Genomic DNA, 23,933 nt, shown 5'->3' with positions numbered 1-23,933 from the left:
TGAGGGACTTAGGGCGTGTGAGCCCCAGGTTGTTTGTCAGCTGCCCCGGGGAGAAAAGCGGGCGTCTCGGGGGTCATGCAGCTGTGAGGGAGCACTGGACGCCACGCGTGGGCAGGCAGGGGTTGCCCAGGTATGCCTGTCTAGAGTGGGCTCGGAGCCTTACATTTGGGCGGCTGGGAAGGGTGTGAGGTGCCATATTGCCTCCTGTCCTGCCTGGACCTGTAGTTACTTCAGCACCTGTTCAGATCCTGAGGGAACATAATATTGGCCATCACCTCTGAGCTCTTTGCATACAGACAAGGAGGAAGAGGAGAACGAGGAGAGAGGCCATACCTTCACGGGCATTCAAAATGGAGTGAAATGATGGAAATGTTCACTCAGAATGGTTAACAAACCTTGGTGTGAGGAAGTCAGAGAGCTAACACAGCCAGGAGTAAATCCTTGGTGCAGGAAGATGGCTTCTGAGGATGTCTTCACTGCAAAGGTTGAAATTCATTTTGCTACTCAGTGCAGCTCATAGTATAATGAAGTAGAGTACTTGCCAAGCTTAATTTGAGGTCTTACAAACATCTTATCATCCTGTTTTCATATCTAACTTATAAGTTAAAATTTGAGGAAGACTTACTGCAGCTTTTTTAATTCAAATGCCTGTGATACGTTATTGCTTGGTGGGGCCTTAATATACAGGCTTTAATTTCAAATTTAAACAGGCTTGTAAAAGCAAAACACAGTTAAATAAAAATGTGTTGCTTTTCAACTTATTTTCTGACTTGAAACAATCCACTCTATGTCAGTTTTGACAAGAAAAGGTGGTATAAGTTTATATAGTTAATACAGACATAGATAGCCATTCACTCGCTGCAAGTTCTAGGGCTGTGAACAAAAGATAAATAATTGTCCTGGAAGCAGCAGCTTACAGAACTTCTTAAAGCACAGCAAACAAATTGTTTTCCATATAGCGTGTTCAAGACATTCATGAAGTTCATTTCATGAAATTCACCATTAAAATCTAAAATACTGGGAAATCAAAATGATGTTACTTGCTTTCTCTTTGTGTAGCAACATAATAATATTCTAAGCACACTGATTTCCATTTGACAGCTGAGCTATATATAACACATGAGGTTTTACTGACACAACAGAACCCATTAGTCAAAATGAGGTTATATGTCATATAGGTCATAGGTTATAGGTCATATGTTCAGTTTTCTGTGGTGTGTCATACCACAGCTTTGTTCTAGAATTGACTTAAATGTTTTTGAGGGTAAGTTTAGGAAATAAATTAACTCCTGCTAACCTTGCTGATTTGGTGGGTAGTTTTTTTCTGTAAATTTTGTTGTGATTTGTATAAAAAAATTAATAGGAATTAGGTTCTTTGTGTTTAAATTTAACTTGTAGTATTACACATTCCTTTCCCTTCCACATAATAGATCTGCATTAAATATACATAGATTTTCCAAAACTGAGTGGATGAATTCTTAAGTGAGGTCTAATTAAAATGTTGAATAGCACTCCTTTCCACATCCACCCCTTTTTCTGGCAGGGGATTCAGAATGTCTGTCAAATACAACGAAAAATTAGTAAACAAGTGAAAAATACATTTCTCATAATTGTCAGGGAAGGCTGTTTGTTTGTTTTTTGTTTTTTGTTTTTTTTTTTTTTCCTGGGAATAAATAGTTGATAAATAAAATTATTTGATAAAAATTACGTATATCTTGGTGTTTTTCTCGTCTCTGCCAGTTCCTGAGATGTGTTTTGTTGTTTTTCTCCCACACAATTCAGTTTCTGGAGACATCCAGAAATTATAGCAGGTACATAGGCAGGAATACCACCAGCAGGAATTAGTGCACTCCTGACTGACAGTGGACAGATAGTCACCATTCATGTGAAATCCACTGTTAATTGTGTAGCATTTGCAACAGACTTACTCAAGTATGCTGCTTAACCTTGTTTCCCTGAAGGATTTGAAGTACATATATATATATTCTTCTCTCAAAGAATAGTCAACAGGTTTTGTTTGCATTTAAATGTCACGTTGGTCAGTTGGCTCTGAAGGGAGTATTTTGCAATACTGTGAACTGCAGATTCAAGATTTTGGTGTATTGCTGCTTATAATTTCCAAGCAAGAAGTAGATAATCAAACCTTCTGATAAAAGTGTTTTCAGAGAACAACTTTTGGCTTTAACTTTTTTTCAAAGACGGTAGAACTGTCTGTATGAAGCGTTGTGCTCTCTGTGGAATCCCAACTAGCACATTTAAAGTCACCTTGCAAGGTATCTGTGCTGCTGTGTTGATACAGTATTTATCTTCTGTTGCAGGTTTTTTTTCTCTAAGGCATTTTGAAACAGATGAACTTAACTGTGGACTGCAAAATGCTGCATGATCTCTCAACAAGACCACCTGTAAAAAAAGTTTCGGTAAGTTTAAAATTGTTATTATCAGCATAGACATTTATTACGATATTTTTAAACAAAGAGCTACTGTTTATAAAAACTGCTGTTATGTGAATTTTGAATTCATCCTCAATTTCATGTGCCAGGTCTTTGGTGTTGGTGAAGAAACATGCAATTGTGTTTTATGCCATTTTTGAACAACAGTTGATTTGCTTGTTTGGGGGATGATTTATGAGGAGGGAGTTGCCATTACCAAGGAGAAAACACACTTGTTGATACAGAAGGATGAAAACTTGTAAGATTGTGTAACCAAACTTCTGTGATTGTTAAGAGAATGTTTGATGTATCTGGTGAGAGAAGAGGATCTGCAAGGCTTGTATTGAGGAATTCTGTCAGCTTTTCTTTAGTTCAGTTGAGCTACATCCTAGTAACCAGTTATTCTTTGTGGATCACCATATTTGAGGTTACAGCATCAGAAACACACTCCAGACTTCTGGGAAGCTTAGTGTCCCCCAAAAGACATCAGTTAAATGTTCAAACTGTATTCTTCAGAGTAAATTCCTGAATATTACACGCAAACTGTTTCCCTGAGGCAGAAAAAGCTGACTGCAAATGTTAGAAGTTGCAAAGAAGGTTTTAGCAAAATAAATGACTATATTGTAGTGGAGGGAGGTGGACAGAGTTTTCATAGCTAAAACACCTGTAGGTCTGGCTGGCCTCTAGGAATGTAAAATCTGCACTAAAATTGATTTTCATATTCTCCCCAATTACTTTCTCCCTAAATCTTTGAAATTACCAGCCTCTGTGAGGATTAGTTTGCCCTCTCTCCTGCAGGGAACAAAAACAAGGTATCCATTCCCTTTGAAAATCTGATTCAAAGTGCCCATCAATATTTACTCTATGTTTATAATATGACATAGCGAAGGATTGATGTGGTCATCAACAGGGAAGTAGGATGACTCATTTCCCTGTCCTTCATGACTGCTTCTGCTAAGGTCTTCTGGCTGCCTGAAGGAGAAATTCTGACAGCTCAGACATTTTCTGAACAGGCTTCCAAGGAGTTGGAGGAAACTGACCCATTCATTACTTTACAGTCCCCAACAGTGACCGAAGTATCACAAAATTTTCAAATCTCACAAATCTTCTGTGTAGTACCAGCACCTGTGATGCACTCAAAACATTTTTCATTCCTTCTGCACTGTTGTTGATAAATAAGACTCCACAAATATCAGGAAATCTGCTGGTGTCATTCAAAGTCATCTACTTTTCACAGGTTAAATTCTGCACTGAGCTGTTACCAAAATTCTTGGTATCAATAAGATCAAGATTTGACTTCATTTGGCATGTATAACTCACGTGTAACCTCTCAGATCCTGTAGCAAAGTGAATGGATATCTATTATATTCCAATACCCTTCCAGTTTTCCTGTGGCTATTAAGATGAAAATAAGTTCCTGTAGGTTTTCCAACTTTTTTTTCAGCAAGATTATGCCTTACCTTTGTTACTGTGGAAAATTCTTTCTACTGTTGTAGTTAGGGAACATGCTAGTAGGTTTATGATGAGAGGGTGGGCTACAAGAGCATGTGATGAGAAATCTCTTTTTAAATCTTGGTGGAAACCTGAAATCTATTAATTTCTTATATGCCCATTCTGTTCAAAGGTTGATTGTAGCCATTGTTAATAAGAGTAGATGAGGAAATACATGTAGAATTTTTCCATGTCTACATGTTAATTTGTACTCTGCCTCAAAATAGTGTACACGTCACTGTGACCATATTATGAACGTGAGAGTAGGGAAAGTATTCATGCTGTCCTCAACCTGTTCACTTGAGAGAGCAGTTGCTTTAGGATTATGTTGAATTCTAGAGGAAGACAGTCTCTTTTTTCAGCTTTTTATCTTTAATCACTTTAATCATTTTTTCATTCATAACATTCATTCATGTTTTTTTTTTTTTTTTTCCTTTTTTTTTTTTTTTTTTTGGTCCTTATCAAGTTTTGCATCTTGTTTTTAGGATTTTTGCCAGAATTGCCAGAGGTTTTATTGTGTAAGTAGTACCTCTACCTTTACTAATAAAGAGTGGCCCGAAACAAATATGGTCATTTTACTAACGCTCAAAAGCTGCCTGAATTAGATTTACAGTTGATGTAACAATTTTTTTGGGAAAAAAAAAGCTTATCAGAAAGTCGTTAGAGATGTGGGAGTCTATTAAGAGCTGGGAGAATACTTTTTGCCTTAGCATGGATTCACACAGTGCAAAAATATGTTGGTGGCCTGACATCCCAGAGTGGCTTTGAATTGTCTGAATCACAGAACTGCATCATAATGACTCATTCTCATTGCATATTGACATCCCTGCTGAGAAAGAATTGCTGCCTCTCTCTCCCTGTTAGCAATTTTGGTTTACACGTTTTTGTTTTCTCCTACTGAAGTTTTTGTTTTAGGAGATCTGTAGCATTGAGATTGCCCTCTTCCATAAGACAAACGCTGTTTTTCAGGTGCAGTAGGTCATTTACTTCTGTATTAGAAGCAAGTAATTATTACCTGAAATGGAAAAGGAATATAAAATCCTATGTAGTGTCTCTAGGTGCTTGGATATAACTGAAGTCTGTCCTGTGTCAATGCACAGGAGGACAGCATGTGTACCAGTTTCAGATTTGCAGTTTGTGTGCAACTTTTCTTTACATATATAACGCCTAAACCTTTCAGAGTAAAAGCTTTCAGTCTTCTAAAACAAGCAGATGAACAGCCACTGAAAGAAAGGCCTTTCTAAAATAAGATGGTGAACAAATGCCATGAATTCTCTATATTCACCCAACTCAAAACCAGCCTGCCTGGGATGAAACAGAACATATCCTGGGCTTCTCCCCCACCACTGATCAGTTCTAGAGTGAATGAACCAGGAATGGCACCCAGAAAGTAGATGCTTCACTAACCACATGTTCTTCTAGTCTCTCTGGCCGTAGATGAGACATTGTTTTCAGGGCAGATTTTCAAATCTATGCTGTGTGTGAGGCGGGGGGTGACAAACCAAATATTCTTTTTCCAGAAATTAAGATCCATCCCACCCCTCAGTGCATGTTCTATAACCGAGGCTCTATAACCTCGGTGACACAGTAGGTGATCTGTCCTTCCACTAAATCATTGGACTTGTCACTCTTTGCATTTTTCACAAGGGCTTTTCAGGTGTATTTTAGTATTACCACCAAATTCTTGTCAGCACACTCAAGCTAAGAACACATGACTCTTTTTTTCTGGCAAAAGTCCTACAGGATTTGCTTCTAAAATTGAAAAGCCTGCACAAGATTAGAAGAGATGAGGCCAAAGAGGCATAGTTATAGTGCTCTCCTGAATAAAACATCCTTTCTTAGAACTTTCAGGGAATAGCTTTTGGGTCTCTGCTGCTATTTGTGTCCTGATAATAATTTTCAGATCTTCTTGTCCAGATTTCTTTTTTTCAACTTTATGAACCCGTGCCTTGCCTTTTCTTATCCAGGAAATTGAAGCTCAGGTTATTTGATGCAAGTTTTCCTCTGCAGCTGTCAGTAAGTCTGAGGCAGAGGGCCAGTTCATTGTTCCTTTGTGGGATGCTCCCATTTCAACCTCTAGCGCAGTTAAACTTTGTAAAACCATTACAAAGTTTATTTTTTTATTAGTTTGTTTATTTAGTTATTTTTTTCTTTACCGTGTTGTCAGATAATCCTTCATAGAATCCATTTACAAATTCTTTCTTTCAGCAAGAGCTTTTTGGAGGAGTGAAAATGCATTTACACATTTACACTTTACGTTTTGATATGTATCATTTAATTACAGAAATCAAAAAATTTTCTCTATAAAAGTAAATAAACATGGTATCACAAGGTCTCTGAATGCTCAGAGACAAGATTTCTTGAGCCTTCAGGACAGGTTGTGGGGTGTTTGTTTTTTTTTGGTGTTGCTGCTTTTTTTTGTATTCTGACAGTGGCTAAAGAGTTATGAAGCCAAAAAATTTCACTTAAATTTCTTAGCTATATTTTTTTTCCATTAATCAGCAATTCTCTGCTTGCCTCTTGTTTCTTTTTCAATTTTCACTCTTTTCTTTATCTACTAGCTTATGAGGAAAGATAGTTAGGATGGTATTTAGTCAAAAAAGAGAAGCCTTAGGGGAGTTCTGGTTGTTTCCTCATATATATAAGTTGCTATAGAGGATGCACAGAATGTTCACTATACACATTCAGACTTTTGTTGTCTTCTGAGGGTAGGAACTTGGACTAAGTGTCCTGACCTTCCCTATGAAGCTTTCTCCTTGTAATTTTGTCTGTTCTTGAGTTTTTCCCTGAACCTGAATCACCTTGATGGGTAGTTGATGGTTACATTCACATTTAGTGGCTATGAAACCAGGTATAAACTTTCATGAGTACAGAGCTTTGCTGGTCTACTCTGTTGAAGGTGTAGTCAGGAAAATGGAGATAAGATCTCTCCAGAGATGGTTGTCATCTGATAATAAGCATGTGTGTTTTCTAAAATTGTCTGTATTCCACTTGCAGTTCCGCTCTGCCATACTTTATATGTTTTATGCAAACTATTTCAGGCAAAAGATTCTACGCATTTAGTCAAATGCTTCTCAAAAACAAGCAAAAAGAAACAACAAACCACCACAGCCAACAAAAAGATAAGCTCTTTTTTTATCTTCTCCCTTCTCTGTCTCTTCTTTTCACCCATTATCTCATTCTCCACTCTGCTTCCAGGCAGAGCCCCAAAATGAATCATAAGTCACACTGTAAGGATGACATTTGAATGACCTTAGAAAGACTAGGTAGAATTACAGCTTTGATTGGAAATTGCTTCTGCTTTTTTATTGGTGTATTTTGAAGTTATGTATCATTCAGTCTTAACTGCATTAGGTTTTTCATCTACTGAAATATTGCTTTATTACTTTTCTGTAAACTTAGAATGGTTTTTAACAATTGTGCGTTGCTTCCTTCTTTTCTATAGACAAGTTAATTTTATTAATAGCTCAATGTAGATTACAGAGATGACATTGAGACTTACTGGCACAGAGCCAGATTCTGATAGCATCACAGTGTGCTATAGGTCAAGACTTAATTTAGTCTGGCTTCTAGTGTGAACAGATTCTCCTTTAATGTCACTCTTTGTTCCGGACATAGAATAATAGCAATTTCTATTTACATCTCATTTTCAAGCCATAAAATTTCATTGTTAATACTGAAAATGGCAGAGAGGTATAGGATAAAGATAGCATCCTTGCTGTAGTTAAATTCCTTATGAAAGAATGGAAGTAGGTGTTGGGGACTTGATTTTCATCTTGTTCTCGTAAAAATGAGTAAATAAAAGTAAGATAAGGCTTGTATCTTATATAAGACGCCTACTTAGTGTGGCAATATAGGTTGATTTATAGAAACCTTCAGAAGCAGCATGTATTTATGTTTCTCTGCATGGTCTTGGAAACTGATCTGGATGATCTCAAAAGACACATTTATAAGAATGACTCAACAATTGAAAATTGACCTAGATGAAAATGTACTTACATCAAACTTCCAGTTTTACACAAATTATTGTGCATGAGAAATCACCTGTACTCGGGTGATTTTCCCCTCCCCAATTGTTTCTAGCTTAAGCTGTTACTTACCTGTGAAGACTATAAAGTAAACTTTAACTTCTCTCATCAGAAGAAATGTTTTTTTTTTTTTTTTTTTTTCCATAGCACCATGTGTCAATAAAGTCAGATAACATTCCTTGCTTTCCTAATGTAAGAAAAATGCATACTTTTTTCCCCAATTAGCTCTTTAAAGCTATGTCCTTCTTCTGATAGTTTCTTCTTTGTAGCTTGAAATTGTTGGAACAAATTCTGTGATGTAGTGAATTTTAAAACTTCTTGAGGAAGATGAAATATATCTGTGGACAAATCTAAGCTTGAAGGGAATCATGTGAATGTTGCCTCTTGTTCCTTAGTTGTGAACCTCAGAGAAGAATCTGGTTCCATATTTTCTGTAATGCTTTTTTAGTTATCAGAAGAGACTGCTACTACATTGCTTTTACAGGCTTAACAACCATAGTGCCCTCAGCCTCTCCTTGTCCAACATGTGCCTTAGTGTTCAGGTGAACTCTCCAGTTTGTTGATCTTTCTTTATCTCTTAGCCCAAAACTGGACAGTGTTCCAGATGCAGCCGTATAATTATATATTTCTATTTATTTTAGTGCATATACTCTAAAAAAATAAAATGTAAAGAGAACTTTACTGATTTATTTGCATATTTGTGAAGCCCTTCAGTTTCTAACTTCTTTTATGAATCTGCTATAGAGATTTGGCATGCAAAGTCAGAGTTTTGCAGAACCTGTAGGTCCCAGTTAAAGCAGCTATACCTAGCTTATGGTAATAAATAATATTGCCTTCATCTTTTCATTTTTAAGCATTGAATAGAATCATGAACAAAATTCCCCATCTTTTTCTACTTCCTTATCTTTTCTTACAGTGATTTTACCCTTCTAGTCCTTCTTAACAAATTCATAAAATGTACACAATTCCCACCCCTCATCCCCTGACAGTCAAGTTTCTGGTCTTTCTGGGTTTTCAATCAGTTACTTGGGATCTCTGATGCTGGTTCTGTTCAGCAGTATTTGTATCATCTTCTTACTGGTTATTGGGATTTGAGGTTTATATGCATGGAATCTTTAATCACCATTTTTTAGGCATGTTAACATCTTGAATTCATTTAAGCAGATGAAAGAGATCAATAGGTAAGGTCTTAAATATTCTTGATAGCCAGATGCTCCTATATTTTGTATGCAGAAATCTTCCAGCTGCTGTCAGGTTGACAAATGAACTGAGTGTTGAATGTGTCCCCTGTTTACTTTAATGACTGAGTGTGCAGGCATTCCAACCCCCTTGTTCTGTCTCTGCATTCAAGTGCATAGGCCTAATAGCAGGGAAGCTTCATATTTATTAGTGTAGTGTATAGTACATTTCTGTTTTATGGCAGTCACAAATAGGTAATTTTAAATGTTCGTAAGTATGTTCAGACTTAAACTCCAAACAAAGAATCATTTAACTGCTTCAGACTTGCACAGTTGCTCTTGGGGAAAGAGAAAGTGCAGCTAATTTAAACAACTGGCCTTGGAACCATAGAACCGAAAATGTAATTCCTTATTGCCTCTGTTACCTAGAAGTATTTCTAGAATTTGCTATATAACTGCTACAAATCAAAACTTTAGCCTTTCTTACCTCAGCTGGTTTTAGATACTACTGCATTATTCTAACTTTTGCAAACAAGCTGAAAAAAAATGTAGCAGTTACTGTAATCTCTGCTATTACTTACAGTAAAGACTGATATCATAACACACACTGTCATATCATAGGAAAGTTCCACACTCAGCATGTAGAGTACCTGTTGTCACAACATAAAGCCTTGGCTTTGTTGGTAAGTAATGTAGTATGAAGGAGCAAAATCTCAAAGACATTATAAACTATGGTACCATCAGACTATGAAAATAATTTCCGTAAAATTCAAAGACATTAGGTATCATAAAAATTTTATTGTTGCATAATGACTTAGGAATACAAAAAGAGGGAAACCTCATGGGTTTAAACACAGCCAAAATCCCTGCCAAGGTGCAATTTGGAAAGATGCCATTTAACCTCCAGGAAAAGATCCTGCCAGAAACTTGGACTAATAACAGAGTGTTCAGACTGCCTAAATAAATAGACCTTACAGTTTATTGGATGATGATATGTAAAAGCATATCTACAAATCCCAATAATGGGATAATACCAACATCTTAGTCCTACATATGATTGAAAAGAAACACACCACTTAACATAAAGGAGCAGAAAGAAACTATCCAGCCCCCATTGTACTGCTCTTGCTAGCCTGATTTCCTAGGGAAAATAGATCTATGCAGTCTGGTCTTGCTGACTCTCCCTGTTTGATATATTCAGAACCTACTGGCCACGTTCAGCTAAACTTAAACAGCGGCATAGCTTGTTTGTAAGATTATTTAAGTTTTTTCGAGGTTTGTGAAAATGTGCACAGATTAGGAGAGAAACGTGACACCCACAGTTGTCGTGTTCTGCATGAAAACTTCTGTATTGTCATATAACAGAGAACTCAACCTGGGGCAGGGGAGAAAGGGGACAAAGGGCCTGGGGAACCATTAAATACCCTGAGAGTGGGAAAAGCTTCAGTTCAGTCTTGCAGTCAGCTGAGACACAAATCAATAGGAATCCAGACCTCACCAACTCTTGTGCTTGCAGAACTACTGATTTAGTTTTATCACAAGGATCCTTAAAATTTCCTCTCACAGAACACAAATTTTCAAAGTGTTTACTTCTCCCGGTATATTTTCTTGTCTCTTAATTTCTGTTTGTGTGATGTGGCTTTGTGTGCTTAATTTTATTACTGCTTTTCCAGTGCCGTAGCATCCATGTATTTACTTCTAGGCTAAAACCTGTTATCATTGGCAATGTAAGTCACTGTCAGAGTTTACTTTTGTCTTGTACTGCAGTTAGTGGTATAATTTTTATAAATAAACATGCATAGCTTAAAATCTCCAGATTTCAGTTCTGAGACAGAATTTGTGACTGTAACATGCTGATGTCTTCTGGGGAAGGACGAGGAAGACTGGATTGATGTACAGCGACTTGGCTGGCCCTGGGATCATGGAATGAGAAGTCAGGTTGCTGTGTATGTTCTTGTTGCTTTGTGCCTGTGCCTAGAATTACTCATTTGAACTCGCTATGAGGTCGTGAGGTCGACTAAGTCTTTCTGCCCTTCATGGAATTTATTAAACAGATGGAACTTTGGGTCAGAATTATTTCAGACTGTTCAAAGTTGTTCTTGGCAAACAAACTTCTTAGTCTTACATTTCATGTTTGCAAAACTTTCAGGAATTTTACATGGTACTACAATCCCTCGCTAGCAATTTGCGCTATGCGTTTGTGGCAATTTAATCTGTTTCTCTGTTTTATGTATTTACTTGTTTGAAACTTGCAGTTATTTCTTTCTTGAATCTGTGAATATTCTGCTGTTTCTTTATGTTAAGTGCTTTGGAATTATATGAGTGCAGAAGGAAGCTGTCGGACTAATTTGACCCTGGTATCTATTGAAGCATTGAACTGTCAGTTGATATCATTATCTTCCGATGCTGATATTTCTGCAGAAACCTTTACATTTCTTGGTGCATTTCTCTAGTTAGACAATTTTGTCTGTCTTCTGGCAGTGTGTTGAGTAAAAGACCTATTAGAATTTAGCTATGAACAGGTGGAATATGCTGTCAGGAATTCCACATTTTGGAGGTTATCCCTTCATTGTGTTGTCTGCATCACTGTTGGAACATGTTAGCTCTTGGCTTGCTGCATGTCTGTCATGAATAATGTTTCACCCAGGTAAATCTGTTCTTGTTCCATTTAAGCCTGTTTTCTTTGTCAAGTTTTTCTGTGTCTGTCATTGTACTGCTAGCTATTGCTAAGGTGTTGAGTTTCCAAGATGGAGGATGTATTGCTTTGCTTCGGGTACTAGCACAGTCTTGACAAGAAGTTTCTAAAAAAGTACTTGCTAGAGAGAAAGTGTGAGATGAAATTCTTTATGTTTTCATTGTTGAGTCAGATCTGCCCAGATCCTTGGATTGCAAAGTTGAGGATGATATTGTTTGGATGTTTATTTCTTGTTGGATACAATATATATTCTTAATGAAACCTCTTTGTTAGTAGGGCTTAAGAGAAATTTATGAGTAAGATCTGTAGTATCATTGATAGGCATGTAAATTTTATAATTTAAATGTAAAAAAAAAAAAAAAGAAGAAGAAAAATTAAAATAGTGCCTTTAAAATTCTCTCACCACACTTAGCATTGTGAAGATCAGCTGAATGTTGCCATTAGATACTACATATTTCAGTGAAATTGAAAGTTGCTGCTGGAGTTGCTGCTGCCACGTGGCACTTTTCCGGTGGTTCCCAGGTTCAACAGCACTGGCTGCTCCCTTTTTACATTAAAATGTTTTGTCTGGACCCAGGACAACAGTTGTGACTTCCAGGGATTCTTGTTCCTCACTGTATAAGAGGTCTCAATTATAAGTTACAGTTTAAAAAGTACTGACAAGAGAGGAAAGGACTTCAGTCTGCATGCGAGTGCTTGAGGCCAGGATTTCCTTTTTTGAAGTTAAAGTTATTTTCAAATTACACTTTAACTAAAACTGCTGACCAATAATTTGCGGCAGTAGTAATGGATTAAAGTAAATCAGAAATAATCAGTATTAAGTTTCCTTTGAACATTTATTTACAAAACTTTCAAGCATCAGAGCTGTACTGATAGATGAAGCCAAATTTAAAACATTGTCCTGTTGCTTTTCTGTAGAAACATAGATAAGAGTAAATGTAAATAATACTTTATTACTAGTTTATTCATTTGTAAGCCTTGAAGGACTCCTAAATCAGTTGATAGGTGGCTTCACATTTTAACTCAAGAGAAATGTGAAATTCAGCTTTCATGGCAAGAGTGACTGTAGGTGACACTAAGAACCTCTCTCTTCCAAAGGAGCCCACCAAGGGCTTGAGGCCAGCCAAGCTTTTCTCGTCCTTGTCCTTCATGCTGCAAAAAAGCAGCAGCCATGGCCAAAAGTAGCTGCTGTAAAGGATGTACTGTGGGAATCTCAAAGATGTTCAGAATTAACTGAAAAATTATTTGCTGAATATGACTAGAAGATGTTAGCTGTCTTTTAATAAATGAATGAACAAATAAAACCACTATCCCTGTTCCCAAATTTTATCATTCTAATGATGCTTATCTATTTACTGGAAGTGAGACCATGTGTCCTCATGTATGTGTTTCAGTACAATTCAAGATGGAAGAGTAGTCTGAGACACAGGAAAAGGCTAACTTCCTAGAAATAATGATGTCCCAGTACTTTTACAGATGGTCTTCATGATTTCCCTAGGAATGTGTGAATTTACAGATTCTATAATGTGTGAAGATGAACACATCTTCATCTTTTTTAAGAAGATAAAGTAAAATATAGAAGAAATTTTAAGAATGCTAATCGTAAAGTTTACTTCTTGTTGTGCTAATGCAGTAGTAGCCTGTTTTTTTGCACCAAATGCTTCAGCGCTGCTGTAGTCAGGTATCTGCCCTTGTAAAAATCTTCCAGATTTCTCTGGTGGAGTACCTACCTTTAAATTTTCTTACAGTTTTTGTGAGTGAACCTTGGACCTATTTTTCAAACAACTAGATGAAAAACGAAGGAGACATCTTGTTGATAAATATTGCTGTATAGGGTGAGGCATTGGTCTTAGGCATAATTTTGGCAGCTGGTACGTTTCAAATGTGAGAAACTTGGCAAGTCCAACACAGGATAATATTCAAGCTGTGAGTATGCTACAGCATGAAATCAAAACCAAGAATGACTTCTCTTAAGTGATTCATCTGCATTCACTGAATGTGAGGAAACAGCGACAGCTTTTTCTCTGATGTTGACATGTGGTTCAGAGCCACTGGCTCGGGCTTTGCTTGCAAACAAAGAGTGCTCATGTAACAAGTGCTTGCAATTTTTCCTATTTGTGGATAGTCTTTTGAATAGGGAACATTTCAATAATGCTTTTCTAGCTCACAAAAGCAGAGGATGAGGCCCTTCCTTTCTGAATTTCCAAAGCTGAATTGTTACTTACCCACATTAGGATTAGCCTCTCACACTGACTGGCACAGCAGGCTCTGTACAAACTCAGCATAAGACGCTTGCCTATTTACCAAGAACTACTAGCCTAAATTCAGTATTGCAGAGTAACTGCTTCATTTACCTGTTGCCCAGAAAGCTAGCTCCTTGTTTTTAATGAAGTGTATTAAAATAGGGCCTAGAGATCTTAATCAGAGGAGAAGCATTGGCTAGCAGTCCTTTCCCCAGGATGGTCAGGGCACAGTAAGCACCAGCTGCTCCTTATGGCCTGTGAGCTGAGGAGATCCCGCAGGTGGCAGGGTAGGGCAGGGTCCCTGAAAGCTCACGGTGCCAGGTCCAAGGTCAAGCCAGGCCTGTGGGTTGGGCATGGCCGTGGTTGAGCTGGAGACCAACACCATAACAAGGGAGGCTGGTGGCTCTGGTCAGGCCATAAATAGAGCATTGGAGCCCATGGGAGAGGTGTGTGCGGGGGCCTTGGTGGAGGCTGGTCAGGGCTGTTAAGCCTATTAGTGCACTACGTGGCCTGACAGAAACTCTTTCAGTGTTTCAGATGGGAATATAGAGTGGTTGTAAGACATACTTGGAGATGCCATGGAGGGCTAATGTAGTAAATGGCAGAGAAAATACTCTTTTCAGAAACCAGCTGTGTGAACAGCTGCATCTTGTCTGATTTTATCTTTTTTTTAATAAAAAGTTCTGGATGATAAGTAAATAATGGAAATTGCTACAAATCCTCCGTCTACATGCAATCAGTATGTTGCAGAAGCTGTCATGGTGGATACTGAAAATTGGTGAGAGAGAGTACAGAGAAGTGGCACTGCAGACAAGCCTGGAAGGATTTTCTTTTCTTTTGTCTGTAATGCTATGTGAAAGGTAGCGTGAGTGAGTTTGTGGAAGAAAGGGTAAATAGACAATAGAAGTGGATGTTGGTAGTTGTGTGAGGTATCAGGATCTACCAATTTACATATGTGGATATTAAGAACTCTGGTATCTTCTTCAGGATGTGGTGAATAAGGGGAGAAGGTGAAAATTTAAGAGGTTTGACCCATTATTGTTACTGTCAAGGAAAAGAATTATTACATACACCATTTTTATACCATGTAAGTATCCATAAGAACAGCCTGATCAGTTTTGGCAGCATTGCTGGCAGAGGTTAACATCTGGGCGAGAGGATCAGTGGCTGACCAAGAAAGTACACCAATCTTTCTGCTTTGAAGTCTACTTCATTTCACTGGAAACCATAAGAATTTTCCAAGCAGGTGAAGCCTACTCACTCCCCCATACAGCCCTATGTACAGCTTTTTCTCCAGAAAACCTCTTTGGTTGCTTTGGAATAAAGACCATTTTAGCCTGATAGGTCAAGCACACATACAGGGAGATGGCACTCTTGCAGATTTCCAATGAGGTCTTGGTAAGTTGTCACCTGTGACTGGTGAGTGGTTGGAGCAGTTCTGCAGTGCAGTCGCTGAGACGGTGGAAACGGAGGAAAGAGAAATTTTACTTCAGCAGATGCTGCATACAACACTTCTGCAAATTGGTTGGTGGTATTCTTTGGCGTGCTGCAGTGCATCTGACAGAAAATGATTAAAGTGAGACACATAGGCACACAAAAATACTGGGAGTTTAAAAAAGAATGTAATTGGTTTCAGCATGTAGTAAGTTGAGGGAATTAGGGAGAATTTAATATATCCATAGCTGGCAGGTTTAATTTGTCAGCTTTTAGCAATGGCTTTAGATGATAATGAGCCTCGGTATGAATTTTAAAAATAAACTGCCTTTATCAACATTGAGGAGTACGAAAGTATGAATGCTCGGTTTTCTTAAAGTACAAAAAAAAATACAAGGTTGGCAGCTGTGGTCTGTTCTGCAATTGAATGTGATATGGAAAATGTCTGAGTACATTTCCCTTTTCATTTGTGTTACTTCTGTCATTATCACTTAAACATTACATTAACATATTATTCAGGAGAATCCTTGTTTCTCAATTACTGAATTCCATTTTATAGTTTCTTCTTAAGAGGGGCAGAAAGGTGAAGAGCTTGAAAAACAATTTCTAAGGAACAGATTTCGTGAAATTTGTGAGCTTCTTTTGTTAACCTAGAAAATGCTGTATGAAGTAAGAGAAGTGGGTATTTGAATATGAGGTAATTACTAAACACTACATAAATAGTCTGAAGTGGGGGCCCTCACATTAACAGAAGAGACCATTTTTTAAAGAAAAAAGTCAAGCTGTGCATGAACAAAGAGAATATAGAAGGGAAAAATAATGCAAACATTCAAAAAGTTGATAGTATTTTTTGTAGTGAAAGTAAGATAAGCAAATGGAAAAAAACTGTGAATCGATAAAAGGAGTCATACAGGGCAACAGCACTCGAGAGCAGTGAGTTACAGTTTTAAATTTATTAGAGGAATTCATACTTGAGTCAGTATTTCTCAGATCTGATGCTGTGTTGCCCCTGTTTTGAGCAACAAAAACCATGTTTTGGGGAGTTATCCTACCCAGATCCTGACTGATTGAGTTCTCATTCAAGGTGGTGTCCTCCAAGAGGTCTTTGAACCAAGGTGCAGCTACAGATAATCCCAAACATCTGATATTGCACATTAATGTGTTTCCTTTCCCTTCTCCCGTATCAATATTGACAAATCAATGAAACCTACCAGACTTCCTCAAAAGGAAAGGCACCACGTCATCTCTATCAGAACAAAGCAGAATTACTCTGTACTAAGGTCTTCCTGGTGCAAGGACACCTTACCCAAAATATAAATTTCAGAGCACGTTTAGAGGAATTTAAAATTGGTGAACTAACCAAACTGAATAAAAATGAATAAATATCACTGGTGAAGGGATTAGGTTGAATTCACTGAGAAACTGTCTTACAATGAATCAAAGTCCTTGAAGGATCTATTAAAATCCTCTCACTCTCTATATATACATTATGGAGAAGGAAACTGACAGGTACAGAGTGAGATTAAAAATCAGCCAGGTAGAAGAGCTGATGCTGCACTTGCACGAGCAGCTGAGCTGGCCAAAAAGCCCTGAAAAGGCAGGAGGGGAGGGTGGTGAGACCTGCCTTGCTTCCACCTGCACTCCCCTGCCCCTTCCTTGGAGGCTGCTCTGATGCCAAGGAGAGCTTTTCCTTGGCAGGCTCCGGTTCCTGGCAGGTTTCTCTTTGCACAGGCAGCGGCTCGTCAGGCTGGGGATCCCACCGGCAGTGGTGGCAGAGGAGAGATGGGCACCAGAGCTCCTCTGGCAGCTCAGCTGTAGGAGTGCAGCTCTGAAGTGAGGAGGAGTGGGGCCATCGCCTTTCCACAGCAGTGATCTCTTGAAATGAGATGCACATGGATGGATGAAATGGACAATTTTGGCATTTGTCTTAAATATCAGTCCTTCCTAAGCATTTAACAGAAATAACCAGCCCTGACGAAACTGCTTCTCTTTTGGAGTCAGGTGTTGAAGTATAATTTAAATGTGAAAACAAACAAATAACCAACCAATGCATATTTTTAAGTGTTCTCTCTTGCCCCGATTAGTTGTGGTGGAGAATGGTATTTGTTTCTTTGAGGTGTCTGATTTGTAAGAGAAGATGTGAGTGTCCTCTCTGCAAAAAGCTGGCCTTAAAGGAGCAGACTGGGAAGCAGATAGAGCACCAGCCCTGCAGCCACAACGCTCATTAGAGGTGGTGAAACACATTTTAACAGCTGGATAAATGCTGAGGGGTTATCCAGTTTGCTATTTCATCTGTATATGAAATAGCTGTTTTAAAGGGGATTTGATTCTCTCATTGCAGTCAGTCTGCGTGGGCTGTGGTGCACCTCTCATTAGATCGACTGTGTGGAAAGAGAAGAATTGCTGTTCTTTACCCAGCGGGGCTGTGATTGTTGAGTATGCCCACTGCTGCAGTAAAGAGCAGGGATTAAGGCTACATAAAACACAGTTTTTCCTCTATTTTCCCATTTGGTTACTCAAGTGAAGTGAACAAAAAAAAAAAAAAATAGTTTGTATCAAATCAAAATCAGCAATTTCTTCCAAAGCTTGACTCGGGGAGATTTGATACAAAGAAATTGGGAGTAGCAGCTTTGATTTTTAGGTTTTGCCACAGTCCTTCCATCTCCATGAGGCTATATGTTTTTGTTCTCCCATGCTACTGTGGGATTTCACTAAATAGTCACAGTTTTGTTAAAAGTATAAACTGCAATTCATGCACATTCATTTATTTTATTGTTGGTTGTTGTTGGGGGGGATAAAATGCTGTTTCTCTCCTGTACTACTCATTAGTGAAAAATTTTTGTGCACATAGCCAAAGTAGAGGCAGAGCTAATTTTAGTTATAAATAACGTTTAACTAATATATATGTGCACAAATGGTAAACATGAACTGCAGAATTACTGCTCAAAAATAGCCCTTAAACAGCTGAATGATATTAAACAATTTAGAGTTAATTTTTATTCCAATTGTTTTTTATAAATATTCCAATTGTTTTTTATAAGAATAATTTTGTTCTAGAAAGGTCTTGGGTTCTCACTGCTCCAATATTGTTATAGATATATATTTCCCCAGTCTATAGCAGTGTTCCTATGTCAGTATAATATTTAGGTCCGTTCTATGAAAATTAAAATGAAATTTTTCTCACCAGCAGCTGACATCAATCATGTCCCTTGCTTTCTGCCCCTCCCCGCTGTAACCTTTAGTGCTAAACAATGTTCCAAAAGGAAAATTTATTAGATCACCTATTTAGACTCTCTGACATCATTCTGTCATGGCAATGAAGTGATTTACATGGAAAAATGTATTACCTCTGCTTTTAGACAAAATGAGTTTATTATGATTAATGGTTTTACTGCAACTATGAGAGAAACTGGAAGTGGCTAGCCTTTGTAAAGCGACACATGACCTTTACTCAGTTTTCCTCCCTGTTTTCTTCACCTATTGTAAAATGGTTTGGATTTTGAGTACATTAAAATGTTCAGATTCCATCTTGTAACTGGAGTAAGCTCTAAATGTGGGGTATCCATAGTAACATTGCTACGTAACTGGGACTAGAGACAAAAGGGAGAAAGCAATAAGCTTGAAGCAGAGCCTAAATTTTCAGGGCTGAGGATCGTAGGGGACTTCCATCACATACGCCGTGAATGGTCATTGAGGGAGCTGAATGCTCAGGCTGGGGAAGAGCAGGCAGTCACCTCTGGCTGTCCCTCCTGGTCATCATTTCTACGATTCTATGATCCACTTGGCTTTGGGCAGAGGACTTGGTATACAGGATGGCCATGTGAATGGCAAAATTGTTTTCTAACAAAAACAAACAAACAAAAAACAAACAAACAAACAAACAAAAAAAACAAAGAGCAAATCATCTTTCCTAATATGTACCTTAAAATGGCACTTGTAACATTTTTATTACCTTCACACAGACCTGTCTTCTTCCTTAATGTTATATAAATAACAAGTTAAATACAAAGGCATAAGCTAGGATGAGAAAATGATGCTGAGTAAAACCTCTGGAAGTATTGTATGTTCTGTCAGTTTCTTGGCATCGTGCTGAAAAAGAGCATTTTTAGGTAAGAGAATTGGTTTCTATTTTATCTGTGCAAATAAGCTCCTGGGAGCGGAAAGATTTTTCATTGCTATGAAGGACTCTAGCCTGAAGATTAAAAGTTTTTAGGGGTTAGTATTTCTTGTTTGCACTCAATCTGGTAGCTGTATGAACGTTCACACAAAAAGAAAAATGACTGCAGTGTTTCCTCCCGGTGGAGGACGTACGTTGAAACTGCCCAGGGAGCTTTCTCTGCTTAATTGCTCTGTTGTATTCCTAGGTACGTGATGGAAGAAAATCAGTCTGTTTTAGTAAGCTTTGCAAAGTGATAATTGTGTGATTGGCAATTGTCTTTTGTGCAGGGTTGATTGATTTGGAAGGGATTTCAGGTAGTTCCCCTGCTGTAGAAAGAGTAGTTTCCACATTGCTAAGTGTGAAAGTGAACTATGCTAAAGGAAACAAATAGGTAAGCCCGGTTTGCTTAAATGCTTTTGAATATACCCTTAAAATACTTGTGTGTTTAAGTGACAGCATGTTTGAAAATGGGGGGCTACGGCCTAAAGATTTCTAGAGTTAGAACTTGCCATTTTATCTGGTTTATGGCCAGGTCGAGAAAAACTCTCCGTCTTTTTCAGCCACCAGTCAATTTCTTGATCTTGAATTAAAGTGTTAAAATAAAGCATTTTCTTTCCATATGCTAACTGAAAAACCAAGGACTTTAAGGCAAAAGCTTTTTAACCATGGGAATATTTACACTTAGGAAAAACGTAAATAGTGGTGTTTCCTCCAGAAGGCTTATGGCACGAGTTCAGTCTGATAAAAAGAAAGCAAAGGTTGAGGCAGACCTCTGGCAGTTCATTCTGCATGGAAACCCTTCATCAGTGACAGGATGTAGTATTTGGGAACGGATGTAGAACATTTCAGTACAACAGCTGACGCTTTGCTGCGGGCCCCCAGATTGTGACGGGTAGGTCACAGGCTGCAGTGAATGCCAGGGCACCGAGTGCTCTCCTGGCGCCTCAGTGGAGCTTTGATGCGTAGAAGGTCAGCGTGGTGAAATGTGGAAAATGAACTAGCAGGGGAAAATGAGAACTGGATGAATTTACTGTCATAGGTTGTCCTTTGTGACACTGACTGGGCAGCTGTCTTTGAGGGCACGCCTGGCAATGGAAAATCACTTGCTGTTGCATTCTGAAAATGCATTTGCAAGCAAAAGCAAAAGTGTATTTAAAGTAATAAAACCACGCTCACACAAGTCAGACTACCATTTTCAGGAAGACAGCATTACCAGAGGCAGCATGCAACTACAAGGAAGCGTAGCATCTCTGTTATTCAGATGAGTAATCCATGTCTTGCATTAAAACCTCCAGTAATACAGGATGCTATTGCATTTCTCTCTGTCCAATCTGGAATTTCAGCGCTGCCTTTCGCTGATTTCTGCCAGCAAAGTGGACTTCTGAGAGCTCTACAGGACAGGACATCTTTCCTGAATTGCATAGCTGTTTATCAGGAGCCATGTTCTGTTCTCCTATTCTTTGTTTAAATGGCTTGGGTCCTCCTCTGATTCTGGTTATTGATGTTCAGTTCCCTGCTGTGTGTCACTTGTTCATCTGGCTATTTGTTTTCTAATGTGAATGATTTCCTTAGAGGAATAGCTAGAAAAGAGTGGAAGGAGGTTGAACACATCCGTAGGCAGTGCAGATACAAGCAGGTATTTTGTTCTCAAGTACCTTTGTTTCGGTCTCCATTTGCTTCATCAACAGCAATTGTTTGTGACTGAGTGTGTATGTGTAGGTTTTTTGGTGTATTTTTTTTTTTGTTGTTCGTTTGTTTTTTAAGCCAGAGTGAAGTCTGTATTGAGCTAAATAATCACTTGGATCTAATTTTCCCCCCTTGCCTTCCCTGTTCTGCCACCTGAATCAGGTGGTCTCTATTAAACCCGTCACGTTGCTAATGCTTAAAGCCTCCCAGGGAGCCACATGGCAGCAGGTGTTTCAGAGCGTGCGACCTGGCTGCACACTCTGTTGCCTTCAGTGACCAAGAGGCAGACAGGAGATGTGTTGCATTATATCCAGAAGAACTTATTTTTTTTTTCCTGGTCTGAGGTTTCTGCAATGCTCTGGGACTTATCCAGAATTCCACATGCTATGGCAAAATTCACCCAGCCAGATGGTTGGATGATTTCTCTTGTGACTGCTGCTGATCTGGGGACCAGCCCCTGTGAATTTTGTATTATTTTGCAACAGATTTCACTGAAACTGCCTGAAAACCCAGCAGAGATTTGCGGTGACAACCTGGGAGCAGAGAGGACGCCTCCAATTGTTGGAGCTTCCCTTTCCTTTTCAGCAGTCCTGCTGTTGGCTGCTGGTGTTTGATGTGCCGTGCCACCTCTGTCTCCTCTCGAACCATCGCTCAGTACGCTGCCAGCAAACATCTGCAAGGTTTTTGGGACAGCTTGAACTGGAGCTAGAGCCGGGATGAGAAGGCCTCGGGTAGGCTGGCTGTGTGTGTGTAATGATGATGGCCTTGTTATGTCCTAAACAAACCGTGCCGGTACCCCTCATGCAGTGCTGAAGACGTGCCCTCATGCTCCAGGCTGAGTTGTGCTGCTAAGACTGCAGCCCCACGGCTGTGAGGTGTCCAGCTCATCGCTGCCTTCTCGTAGCCAGCTTAAAACCTAACTGTGGAAATAATAATTATTACCCGTGGTTTCTGACAAAGGAAATTGGACAGACGGAAAGTGTGCTGTCCAGGAAGTTACCATCGCTATGGTTATTGTTAATTTACGTTAAGGGCAAAGGTTTCCAGTATCTGAAAACTAGCCTGTAATCTCAAGATGAGAGAACTGAAGTTCTGGAGACTTCTAAATCATTATCTAGGAGCAGGTTGTTAGACGTTTTCTTTTGTTTTTCCTGAATCACACGCTTGTTTAAATATCTGAAAGATAATGGAAAAAATGGGGAAAAAAGAAAAAAACAAAAACAGACCACATGCTTTTCCCATTTGCTCTGCTAAATGAGAAAATGCTTAATGAAGCAACAGAGGCATTCTATAATGATGGTAAAGGGATTTTTTTTTTTTTTTTAATTATGAGATTTTAGTTTTCTTTAATTTTCTCATTGGGGGGATATTTTTAATTTTTTTTTTTTAATCTGTGTTCCTCTGTTTGCTGTTGGGGGTATGGGATCTGGTTGCTTTGTAGCCATAGAGCTTTGTGCAAAGAGTTGAAGAACCACTGAAGGCTTGGTGCGTAGCTGCAGGGCTGGGGCTGGAGGAAAGGAAGAGAACGATGAGTGGAGGTCCAGGGCAAATAGGAAAAAAATGCATCAGGTCCTTAAGGTGCAAGCATGGAGCACAACACTGGGAGCAGGGAAGCACGCCCAGGTTTTTATACCGTAACACAGGGAGCTATGGTGGGAGCTTTGAGAACCAGCGAGAAGTGCAAATGGCTTTGAAGCTTTTCAGAATGTCAGTTCTGCCATTCCTGATGAGTTTTAATTTTGTTCCTCATGTAAAAGTACGTCTGACTCATTGCTCTAGCAACCTCAGCAGATGAACCTGCTTGTTTATTTTTATAAACGTATATTTGGTACAGTTTTGAGCACTGCTGTCCATATTTAACTTGTGTGCAAGTCTCACCGTGGTTACCTCATTTCTGAATGTCTTAGAGCGTGACAAAATGTTGTGTTTTTCTTACTCCCCGGAGATTTTTCTTAGGGCTCTGTTGCACTGGTTCCTGAAATTAAATCAATTATCAGAAACAGGAATCTGTCTCCTTCCTTTCCAGATTTTTACCTGGACAGCTTTAAATACAAGGTTTTGCTGTACGAGTTACAGAAATGTTACCAGCTCTAGCATTAATACTCTATCTAGACATTTGAGGATGAGATCATCATATTAAATGATACAGGTTGTATGCATAATTTTAATGTAAAGGAGTAGTATGAATATAGCTAGAGAGGTGAGTAGATCAGGTTAGCACTTCTCAAAGGCCAAAAAGTTGCTTCTGAGGCAAGAAGCATAGAAGATTAGAGTTTATTGCCTGTAAAGATGACAGGTAACATATGCAGAACCCTCTTAATCGAGATAGAGCATTGTATATTGGAACTTGTTTTCTTTGGGCCCTTATCAGAAACAGAGGCAGAGGTGAGATTATTTTGGAGCTTTACTGTAGTAATTCAGTGGGTAGATATTGTATTTTCTACACCTGTGTTCCAGAGAATAAAACAGCAGCACCAACAAAATCTCAGGAAAATGAAATGTTTTTACCTGTCATTTGTTTTAGTAAATGTGGAAACTACTTTTACAACATTCAGCTTACCATACTTCAGAAAGCTCCCGTTCCACTATA

The sequence above is a fragment of the Anas acuta genome, chromosome 3, assembly GCF_963932015.1.
Source record: "Anas acuta chromosome 3, bAnaAcu1.1, whole genome shotgun sequence".
NCBI classification, from domain to species: domain Eukaryota; kingdom Metazoa; phylum Chordata; class Aves; order Anseriformes; family Anatidae; genus Anas; species Anas acuta.
This window is presented reverse-complemented; position numbering follows the sequence as displayed.